At 42.8% G+C, this 12,140-nt stretch overlaps 1 protein-coding gene across 2 annotated transcripts in view; it reads right to left on the bottom strand.

Annotated features, from left to right (window-relative positions):
• The window catches only part of LOC141258014 (vesicle-associated membrane protein 1-like), a 63,502-nt gene that overhangs the window by 48,987 nt on the left and 2,375 nt on the right, over positions 1 to 12,140 (bottom strand). Inside the window, exon 1 of one of the 2 annotated variants that reach the window (XM_073673008.1) lies at positions 11,823 to 11,925. The exons of the other annotated variant lie outside the window; for it this stretch is intronic. The gene's annotated coding sequence lies outside the window, so the exon portion shown is untranslated. Of the gene's footprint in view, positions 1 to 11,822; positions 11,926 to 12,140 lie in introns of those variants that run through there. 2 annotated transcript variants of the gene reach the window in all.

The following is a 12,140-nucleotide window of genomic DNA, read 5'->3' as shown; positions in this document are numbered from 1 at the left end:
ACTTAGATTCAGCAAGGGAGATCCGATCCGGGTCATCATATACGAGACCCAGAGCTGCAAAAAACCTATCCACTGACTGGAGAGCCGGGGAGCCCGGGGGAAGAGAGAACGCCCAAGATTGTGGGTCCCCTTGTAGGAGCGAGATGACAATTCCCACCCTTTGTTCTTCACTCCCCGACAACCGAGGCCGCAGCCGAAAGTACAACTTGCATGCCTTCCGGAAAACAAAAAACTTGTCCCGCCCCCCAGTGAACCTGTCAGGGAGAGCTACTTTAGGTTCTGGTCCGGCTTGCTCCTGGGGATACAAAACCTTGGACCTAACGTCCGCCAGCTCCATGGACAAACTCTGCAACTGCCGAGCTAGACTGGCTACTGGATCCATGGTAGCTGGAGAGAATCTTAGTGGGTCGGTGAAAATGTCACACTGACACTGCGTACAGGAGGTCAGGGGCCTAAGCTGACCCTAAGCTGGGGCCCTGACTAATCCCTCTTCCTGGAGGTACTGTTAAAGGTACAGAGGTCCAGGCCGCCAGCGTAACCCCTACCTCCTGAGGATCCCTGCACCTCAGTAATCTAGTCCTGAGAAGGACCCCGATCACAACAATAGGGGACAGGAAATAATATGCCAACACACAGTACTTAGACGAACGAGACAGTACAAGGGTCAAACCAAAAACCACCTTGCATACAAAAACTACACCACAACTACAGAGGGAACACCAACGGGAAAGGAGATAAATGATAAAGCGAGGAAGGGAAAAACCACACCAAATACACTTAGCTCAGAACTCCAAAATACCACGAACCGCTCTGTTTGTCTGTATGAAATGCTTTCACCGACACTTCCCTAACAGACCGGCAGGCATTTGAAGGAGTCCCACTACTGCAGAATTGATTGCAGCTGGGCGAGGCAGGACCTCGTCTAGGACAGAGAGAGTTAACTCCCTCACTGCCGAAAAACACAAAACACCAAAAACTCAGCTGTGAGAAGTCAGGCTGTGTAATCGTGACGATCTTCGTGGCGACACACCCGTGACAACTGGTCACCATTATGGTCGCTCTTCTCTGAACTTGCTCCAGTTTGTCGATGTCTTTTTTAAAATGTGGTGCCCAAAACTGGACACAGTATTCCAGATGAGGTCTGACCAAAGACGAGTAAAGTGCGATAATGACTTCACGTGATCTAGACTGTATGCTTCTGTTAATACATCCCAGATTTGTATTTGCCTTTTTTGCTGCTGCATCACACTGTTGACTCATGTTCAGTCTATGATCTATTAGTATACCTAAGTCTTTTTTCACATGTACTGTTGCTTAGCTCTATTCCTCCCATTCTGTATATGCTTTTTTTCATTTTTATTGCCCAGATGTAGTACTTTGCATTTTTCCCTGTTAAAAACCATTCTGTTAGTTGCTGCCCACTGCTCCAGTTTATTTAGGTCTTTTGGAATCCTCTCTCTCTCTTCTCTAGTATTAGATATCCCTCCTAGCTTTGTGTCATCAGCAAATTTAATCAGTTTACCCTCAATAATTTTCATCTAAATCATTGATAAAGATGTTGAACAATACAAGTCCCAAGACAGAGCCCTGTGGTACCCCACTTGAGACATTCATCCAACTGGATGTGAAGCCATTAACGACCTCTCTTTGAGTCCGATCACTAAGCCAGTTATGAATCCACCTAACAGTTGTCTTGTCCATTCCATACTTGGTCATTTTTTCAATAAGGATGGTGTGAGATACTTTGTCAAATGCTTTGCTGAAGTCAAGATATACTATATCTACAGCATTTCCCTGATCCACCCAGTCAGTGATTCTGTGATAGAAGGAAATTAAGTTAGTCTGACATGACTTGTTAGTTACAAACCAATGCTGACTCTGGGTAATCACTTCATTCTTATCCAGGTACTTACATACATGTTGTTTAATAATTTGTTCAAAGATCTTTCCTGGTATAGAAGTCAGACTCACCGGCCTATAGTTCCCTGGGTCCACCTTCTTCCCCTTTTTGAAGATAGGAACAACATTCTTCTCCAGTCTTCTGGGACTTCTCCTGTTCTCCAAGAATTTTCAAGGATTATGGAGAGTGGTTCTAAAATTTCTTCTACGATCTCCTTCAGTACTTTGGGGTGTAATTCATCTGGACCTGGAGACTTGAACTCATTTATGTTAGCTAAATATTCCCTCACAATCTTTCTGTTTACAGATAACCTGGATTCTTCTACTCCTTTAATGGGACAGTGAAGATCAGTTGATGTTACATTTTCTTTCTGAGAGAAAACAGATGCAAAATGGGAATTAAAAAGTTCAGCCTTCTCAACATCCTTTCTTACCATTTCACCATTTTCATCCTGTAAAAATCCTATAGCATCTTTGACTTTTCTTTTACTTTTGACATACCCCCAAATCCTTTTTTTATTGCTTTTGACATCTCTTGCAAGCCTTAATTCATTGCCAGCTTTTGCTAACCTGATACGTGCCCTGCAGGTTCTGCAGACTGCATTATAATCTTCTTTAGATATGCCTCCCTCTTTCCATTTGATAAACATTTCTTTCTTTCTTTTTAGCATGTGTTTAAGTTCTGTGTTCATCCATCCTGGTTTCCTTAAATGCTTCCCATTCTTCCTACTTTTCGGGATTGTTAACGATTGTGCTTTGAGAATCACATTTTTAAAAATTTCCCATCCTTCCTGGACATTTTTGTCCTTAAGGACATCCAGCCATTGGATCCCTTCTATTCTCTTTCTGAGTCTCTTAAAATCTGCCTTTCTAAAATCTAACCTTGAAGTTTGAGTCTTCAGATGTCTTCCTCCCCTAGTTATCCAAAATTCTATAATAGCATGATCGCTGCCTCCTAGGGTCCCAGACACTTTTACCTCCTCAACCATTTCCTCCCTGTTTATAAGGATTAGATCTAGTGTTGAGCGAGTATGTTCTGTTAACCCTTTCGCCGAGTACGCTCGGGCGAGCACCGAGTATTTATAGCTGCTCGGTGATATGCTTGAATCTCTCCCGTGTGCATGATTTGCAACTGTTCGACAGTTTTATTACATGTGAGCAATGTCTATTTCTTACACATTCCTCACATGTAATAAAGCTGCCAAACAGTTGCAAATCATGCACACGGGAGGGATTCAACTATATCACCGAGCAGCTATAAATACTCGGAGCTCGGCCCGAGCGTACTCGGACAGAACATACTCGCTCAACACTAATTAGATCCAAAGTAGCAGATCCCCTTGTTTTCTCCCCTACCTTTTGGAAGATAAAGTTGTCAGGAAGAGAGGATAAGAATTTGCTTGACCTGTTAGTTTTACTTGAGAGAGATTCCCAACAAATGTCTGAATAGTTGAAATCTCCCATGACCACTACGTCACATTTTTTGGAGAACTGGTCATTTGATACATAAAGAGTTCATCCACATCTTCAGCTTGTCCAGGTGGCCTGTAGTAAATGCCTACAATGGTGTCCTTTCCGTTGTTCTCTCCTTGTATTCTTACCCAAACAGTTTCCACAGAACTCCCAGTCTCTGAAGCTTCAATCTCTGTGCAGATATACGCTTTTCTAATATACAATGCGACACCTCCTCCTCGTTTATCAAGTCTTTTTCTTGCAAATAAGTTGTATCCCTTTAGCCTTGTATTCCAATCATGTGTATCGTCACACCAAGTTTCAGTGATTCCAATGACATCATATTTCTTTTCTTGCTTTAGTAGTTCCAATTCTCCTTGTTTGTTGCCCATGCTTTGTGCATTTGTATAAAAACATTTTAGTTTGTGATTGGTTTCTCTTCCTCCCATATTTTTATTATTTAGATTTTTTTGTCTTTGTTCTTCCTTTCCACTTCCAATAGCAGAGATCTCAATAGTATTTGTCAGCCGTATATCTTTTTCTGGCCTTTTGCTTCCCTTCCCACATTGTTCTAGTTTAAAGCTCTTCTGATGAGAAGACCATCTGCGCTCCCAATTCTTTCACTTTCTTGCCTAAGTTTTCAAAGTCACTGCAGATGGTTTCCAGGTCCTTTCTTGCGGTGTCATTTGTCCCCACATGTATTGGCAGGAATGGGTAGTGATCTGTATGTCTGAAGAGTCTTGATATCATGTCAGACACATCTTTAATTTTTGCACCTGGAAGACAGCACATTTCTCTTGAGGTTATGTCTGGTCTGCAGATAGCGGCCTCTGTTCCTCTCAACAGGGAATCCCCCATGACCACCACTCTCCGTTTTTTCTTCACAACATTTTTCTTTCTCCATCCAGGAGGATTCTGAGGGCTTACAAGGGTCTTCATTATGGGCAAAGTCTTATCTTGCTGTATTTCTTCATGGTTGTCCTGCGTGAGAGCCTGGTTCTGGTTCCTGAGCAGTATGGGTGCTGACTGCCTCCTGATCCTCCTGCTTCTCTGGGTCACATGCTTCCATTCCTCTGTTTCGTCAGGTGCAGTTCGAACTTCTTTTCTTTCTGTATCATGATGAGATAATTCTACTCTAAGAACTCTTCACCTTCCTTAATGATTTTCAAGGTAGTTAATCTCTCTTCTAGATTTTGCAACCTTTCCTCCAACAGGGACACAAGCTTGCATTTCTGGCATGTGAAGTTTGGCTTTTCCACTGGCAAGTCTGTAAACAGGTAGCAGGATACGCAGCTCACCAAATGGCTCCTGGACTCTTCCATGTTCTTATTGTTAATGTGTTAAGAAAACAGTGAAAACGCTGAAGCGCGCAGTTTACCGATGTCCTCCTTTCAGTTCCAACAGCCAAAATCCAGTGTTCTTTGAGCTCGCGGAGACTCTTCACTTATCCCAAAATGCAGTGGGAATATGAAAATTATCTCCTCAGGACTCCTACCCTGGTTTACCGATGTCCTCCTTTCAGCTCCAACAGCCAAAATCCAGTGTTCTTTGAGCTCGCGGAGACTCTTCACTTATCCCAAAATTTAGTGGGAATATGCAAATTATCTCCTCAGGACTCCTCCCCTGATTTTCCCTTTGTTCTCCTTTCAGCTCCAACAGCCAAAATCCAGTGTTCTTTGAGCTCGTGGAGACTCTTCACTTATCCCAAAATGCAGTGGGAATATGCAAATTATCTCCTCAGGACTCCTCGCCTGGAGGAGATGATTACTAGTCGATCTCCACTAAACACTATAGACCACAAGGGTAACACAAACAGGGGGAAATTGCTTAGCTTTAGATGACTCCAAACAAAAGCGCACATGTCCTCAAGCTCAAGAGAGGACGAAGTACTGCTCTTGCTAAAGCCTTCACAAGTAGTAATGAATATCGCCGGCACCTCCCTCTGAAACACAGCAGGTATACACCCAGACAGGGTGTTAATTAGCCAGAGGAAGGTAGCCGCTGGGTCCTAGAGACAGCCTCAAAAAGAGGTCAGTAAAGCCAAATGTAGAGATCTCCTGCAACCAACTGCAGGGCGACTGTCTGTCACTTCTGACACACCCGTGACACAGAGGTCCTAAAAGCAATAAGTCCATCTGCCTTTGGGCACTCTTCATATAACTTTTTCTAATGTCCACTGTGTGCAGATGACAGCTGCCTGTTAGAGGATAAAGAGGATAAAGGCATGTGGACCCCCCATTCAGGTAGAACACAGTCCCTGCAAAGATGAGCAATGTGTTGAAGCCTGGTAGTCTTTGTTGATCAGGTCCCAGAGGAACGCTTTCACCTTTAAACCCCTACATAGGAAACTGGACTTACACAGGACTTCTTGGGTTACATCCACAGAGTGGTTGCTGGCTGGAGGAGCAAGCTGGCAGAGGAGGGTCATCTACTTGGGTCTAAATTAGAGAGGGCAAATACAGAGCTAATTCGGAAAACAGAGGTGAGGTAGGATATAGCTGAAGTAAAAACCAGCAGGACAAAGTAATAATCAAAGTCAGATCAGAATACACTGAAAACCGGCAACTTGCAGCTGTGGGTTTAAAGGGAATCTGTCAGTAGGATTAACCCTCATAAGCAATCTATATGGGAATGTAGGTCAAAGAAAGTTCAATAAAAGTATACCTTGATATCTGTAATCTGAGGTCTTATTCCGGAGAAATCTATATTTTTCTTAATATGTAAATGAGCTCCGAAGATCTATGGCCGGACATAGATCTCTCTGAGAATCTGCCTCCAGGGCTTATTTTACATGAATAGGGGTGTTATTAGAGTGAAACATATAACTAACACAGAACAGTAGATCTTAACTTTTTCTCCTTACAATCAATCACATTAGCAGCTGCAGCTCTCTGAGCTCTGATGTATTTCAACACTATTACAACACTGTCTGCTTGTGAGATGGAAGCTGAGAGGAAGGTATAATCATGCACAGCTCTGCAGTGATATCAGGAGAACAGAGAGCGGCCATTTCATATACAAATCACACTGGTAACTCCCTGGAATCAGATTCTCAGGGAGAATAGACCCATAGATCTTAACAGCTCATTTACATATAATAATGTGAATTTTTCTAAAATAAGGGTGCTTTCACATTGTGTTCAGGCACTCGTTTGGTGCTTACGTCCTAACCCCTAGTGAAACGGGATTCGGATGTATGCGCCAACGGGTCCATAGACTATAATGTTGCCAGCAGAGCGAACGTGCGCTGACGTGCATAATTTTGGAGCATGTACGCCTACTGGAGGCGACGACTCAGACATAGTAGACTGAGTCTGAGTGTCCACATCCAGTAGGTGTATACGCCCGAAAATGATGAACGGCAGAGCGCATGTTCACTCTGTCGGCACCATTATAATCTACGGCCCCGTTGGCACTTACATCCGAATCCCATTTTGCGGGGGGTTCGGACGTAAGCCCTGATGAGGCCACGGAACAGGTGCCTGAACGCATTGTGAAAGCACCCTAACATATCAGATCGCAGATATCAAGGTATCATTTTATTCAGCTTCCTATGGCCTCCATGCCCATATAGACGGCTTAGGAAGATTGATCCTATTGACAGATGTCCTTTAAATATTGAGTGGTCCCACCCAAGGATTAAAATGGAGAATTAATTACAGCTGATAATTCTCAGCAGCTGCACACAAGTTCCTTGGCTGGGCAGCCCCACATGTCCCAGTTTGTTTAACTGCGGTACTACCTAATGACAGAGGCAGAGATGGTAGGATCTGCTCATGCGCAATCCAAAATATTCCCCAATATGTTATCATTCTGGTCCTTTGAATTCAGGGAGTGTCTCATAGAGGCATGTAAAGCTTGTGGCTCAGATTTTCCAGGTAACCTGTCACGCTCCACTAAAGAGCTAGACAGCGCGCGGTGAGATGGATGGGAAGGAAGGACTGCAACCAGGGAAAGATTAAAGGGGCACCCATGAATCTTGCCCTGCGCAACCCTGAGCTCCCTGACGTCCCTAGATGGGTTCTTTCACCCGTGCTGCGATCACGTTCCTAATCTTTGTCTTGCCCTAAGCACGGCCCTGGCTATTGTGTGGGGCAGCAGAAATGCTAGTCTTGCTATATAATACAGACACAAAGGGAGACATACAAGGGTAAAGAAAATCGCAATCTCACTCAGTGCACCCAGACTAAGGAATGGTATATAACGTCAGAAGAAGGATGAAGCAAACCAAGAAGGAAGATAAGGAGAAGGATGACAAAAAACAAACAGCAATCCCCAGGGACAACTCGAAACGACTTCTAATGTCCACGTCTAACAGCTCCCAATCCAATTCCAAGGTATAGCAAGCTATTACTGGCAACTACTCAAGCTAAGAGGTGAGCATGTATACCAGAGGGGAGTGGCAAACTCTGAACAGCTGAGATAACTCAGGAAGGAGAGCTCTAGGAGACAAACAACTGTGTGTTTGCAACACCAGAACAAGGGAAATCTGCACTGCTTACTGGAAGGCAAATCAGATCCATCCAGTGCAGGTGCATGTGTAGCCAGACGCCGTGATCTTTTGACCCCTCTCTGTTGCGGTATCCCCATGACATAACCAATGGGAGAATTGTGCAGTTTTGCAGGTAAGGGTCTGCTCTTCCCTAATTACTATGCAATATCTCAGTAATGAACAAGGGTTTATTATAGGTACTGGTGAATTTTGGAATTAGTCTAATTGATATTGGTAAATGTGCATCATAATTCCTACATGGTTTAGCTTCCGACTTCAGAATCACACAGTACCTGTGTTACAGAGAACCTAACGCCAGGTCCTGGGAATGTTCCAATCTCCCCCTTGTTACATTCACACATTTAAAATGAGTTGTTATAAAAGCACTAAAAATACCCTGATTTGTCAGCCTTGAGAGGAGCTCAGTGTGAAATTTTAATTAACTTGCAATTAAGGAGAGAAAATATTATCACACATTTAAGAACAGTAAGTAGGGGCATACCAAATCTCAATCCTTTGTGCCAACATACATTGTACAGCTACAAGACATGATATATTGACATGATATATGGTGATTTTTTACACCTGAATTTATGTACATAGAAATGAGTAACATAATTGGAGCCATTTATATTGCGTTTGTTCCATTTTCTGCTCATATTTCCACAAATTGATAAAATGTTTTACATCATTTCTTACACCATGATAAAGCTTAAAATGAAAAAAAGGGGCACAGCTCTTGGCATGAAGTACAACATATTTACGATCAGAACCGTACTTGGCCTTCATGTTGCTCTAGGTACTTTTAGTGGCCAAATCCCCTACTGGTAAAACAGGTAAGGGTAATATGCATACATCTTTTTCAGGTGGATCCACTTCGTAACCTGTATGAAAAAGCAAAAACCTGGGAGTCTGAACTGAAATGTAAATTGATGTGCATGCAAAATGTAAATGCATGTTCACACAAGGCCACTAGACAGAGAAATTATTTTTGCACTGTGCGATTTATCCATGTACTTCCAGTTATTTGGGTATTTTGCTTGTTTTTGGTTTTTCTCTGTCTAGTGGCCTTGTGTGAACATCCATTTACATTTTGCATGCACATCAATTTACTTTTCAGTTCAGACTCCCAGGTTTTTTCTTTGCAGTTTAGTGTGCTTTAGTGCATTTAAGGGTGTGGCCGCCCTTTGTCTGAGCTGAAAGGTTCATTCTGCCTCTTAGGTCTATGCCTCTACTACGGGTTCAGTCTCTCTGTCCTTATCCATATGTATGTCACTTGACAAATGGTAAGGTTTTAATATTAGAGTTAGGACTGTCCCATAAGGTTTACCGTGACGTGGTGGGATGGCTTTTACATTATTTTGATCAAAATTATGTTAACTAAATACCCAAATATTTATAATTATTTTTGCACTGTGCGATTTATCCATTTACTTCCAGTTATTTGGGTATTTTGCTTGTTTTTGGTTTTTCTCTGTAAGAAAAAGCGCTAAATAAATGCTAAAAAGAATGACCACATGCACTGCAATGTAAAAATTACTTACTGTTCATATGTTCAGTCTTCTGAGCTTCTCTTAACTGCTTCAGGTTCTCAGAGACACAAACCAGATAAAAGAAGCAATCTGACCATTCTTCTGGCAGCTTCTGCTTGAAAGCTGCCCACTACTTCACTAGTTTAATAAATACAGTTTCACTAAAAAAAGATATTTGTAAAGACGACAAAAAAAGCAAAAGAAGACGCCTGCATGTCCTGAAAAATTCTTGGGGCTCACAAACATCTGAAAGACATTGTGTGCTCATCCCCTTTAGATAGTAGTTAAGACCTCCATGCACAGACTGAAGTTGGCTGAACCAGCCGAAAGGCTCAGCCGGTAGCCTTTTCTGTATGGGTGCCTCTGACAGATGGTTGTTTGAAGAGATAAGGGTATGATTTCAGACTGCAGACCTTCTCTGCTCTAAGTAATAAGCCACTGCTAGAGATGCCTGGCAACGGCTCTATCATAGAAAACACAGGAGCGCTTGATAGAGTGAACAGTCCTATATATGGGAAAGTCATCAGCTGGCAAAATGATGATGACATCACCAGAACCACTGTCATTACATGACTTCATCACCTGAACCACCATCAATCAGTACATGACTACATCACCAGAATCACCATCATTCACTACATGACTACATCACCAGAACCACTATCAGTATGTGAATACATCACCAGGATCACAATCAGTACATGGCTAAAGCACTAGAACCATCATCAGAACGATCATCAGTATATGAATACAACACCAAGCATAGTATAGTGATTAATTAAAGTGTCAAGTCAGCACCTGACATATACAATTGTATTGATTTAAACTGCAACACCCAGTATGTCCTTAACAATTGTTAGGAGATGATGGGAGTTGTTATTACCCACTATCTTCAAACTGCAGTCCACAGTACTTATTAAAGGCAGTAGCATTATTAAACATTTAAAAAGTAAAAAACTTTTGGGAGCTATCTTATGTTTTAGTCCATTAATTCTAAGATTGGTGTAACTCTGGGACCTGAGACCCCCATTGATTAATCAAAAGACTTCTTAGAATGTGCCTGCAGGTACGTTTTGATGCCTGTATCCTGCCTGTCTATGGCCACCGCTCAATGCACCCGAAAGTGTAGCTAGCCATTGGCTTCAGTGAGCAGACGGTGTAGTGACGTGCGCATGCTGTCTGCTCGCTTCAATACCCCTCCTACTGGAGCTGTTCAAGGGATGGCTAAAGACAGTCAGGAACCAGGTGTTAGAACACGCTTGCCACCTGGTGTGCATGACCGCACTGACACATGAAGCACGCCAGTGTGCTCCTACAGTGTCGGTGCGTAAGTGCAGGAACGCAAATTGATTTTAGAAAATGTTCGCTCTTACCATTGTGAGGCAGTGAGGGGGATCATATGCGAGGGTCGGTATGCATCCCCTAGGATGCACATAGAGAACTATTGAACCCGCTGGAGTGCATTGCAATCACAGACACAGCTGTGGTTGCAGTGCAAAATAAAAGTAATCTTTGACTTGGTCAAGCTATTCTGACCAAGTTGGATTCAAGAAAGCCCGGCATGGGCTTTTATTTTCGGGGTGAAATACAGGATGGCAGTGGGGCGGTTCACTCCCTCCAGCCCGGGTCTTGCATGTGGCTCATGTCCACAGTTTTCATTTAAAAACCTGCAGCAAAGGTTTGGGTAAGTCAGTGGTTTGTCTGCAAGCTGCAGAGCAGGTGACTCTGCAACACAGGCCTGAGTGAAGCAAACACAGAGCCAAGAAAAACAAAACTCCTGGCGCACCTCAGCGTGATATGGCGATACAGTCGCCCACGGTAACGGGTTTGGAGACTGACTGTGTTACGACACAGCTGCGATCCGGGGGATACCGTTTACCTTTACTTTGTGAGTTTTTGGAAAATAATGACATTTAAGTTGAACTTCACTGGGTCACTGCCTCCTTACCGCACAGTGTGAACACCGCTGCACTACACCATGCAAACTCTGTCAATCAAGACAAGGGACTGAGTTTAATATGCAGAATGGTGCACTAAGGCATAGTCCAAAACAAGGGTGGACTGAAGTGGACTCATTTGCATATTAAAATATATTTTTCAGCAAATTTTAAACTAAATTGTATATGCCTGGTATGATTTTTATAGGGGCTACATTCCCTATATAAATATTTATGCAGTTTAACTGGCATTTTTGGTGTGAAAGACTCCTTTAAAAAAAATCACCATTCTTGGCAACACATTGTCCTGTGTACACATGTGCTGCCGAGGACAATGCTATTCTATACACACAGTACGATCATGATAACAATCGTTCTCTGCACATGAAAGTGCGGACACAGCCTATCTAAACATGCTATCAAAAGACGGATGATCAGCTTCATATAGCAGATTGACGGTTATTTAAATCTGCAATTGTACAATTTAAATGCATCTTTAGATCTACAAACCTTATAGGTCCTGGTCTTAACGCCAGGATGACTTTTCACAGCCACAGCTTGTCCTTGCAGACGTCCCTCTTCTCTCATCTTCTTCAGCACATCTCGACTCAGTGCCCTTAAAAATAAGTGTCATTATAGTGCCACTTGAATACAAAATAACAACCCATGCTGTGACCTAAATAAACTCCTTGGTATGCCCCTGAATAAATAATTTCCCCTCACTGTGCTCTCTACACAAAACATTATGCCACTCCCACCCACAAAGACACACAGTCCCTTTTATGGTACATCTTCGACACTATGCCTTTTCTCCATATTGAGCCCCAC

This window comes from Phyllobates terribilis, unplaced genomic scaffold (genome assembly GCF_046119375.1).
Source record: "Phyllobates terribilis strain yellow unplaced genomic scaffold, ASM4611937v1 Scaffold_3__8_contigs__length_932513732, whole genome shotgun sequence".
Classification (NCBI taxonomy): domain Eukaryota; kingdom Metazoa; phylum Chordata; class Amphibia; order Anura; family Dendrobatidae; genus Phyllobates; species Phyllobates terribilis.
The sequence above is the reverse complement of the archived record's forward strand: the minus strand, read 5'-3'. Positions and strand labels throughout refer to the sequence as shown.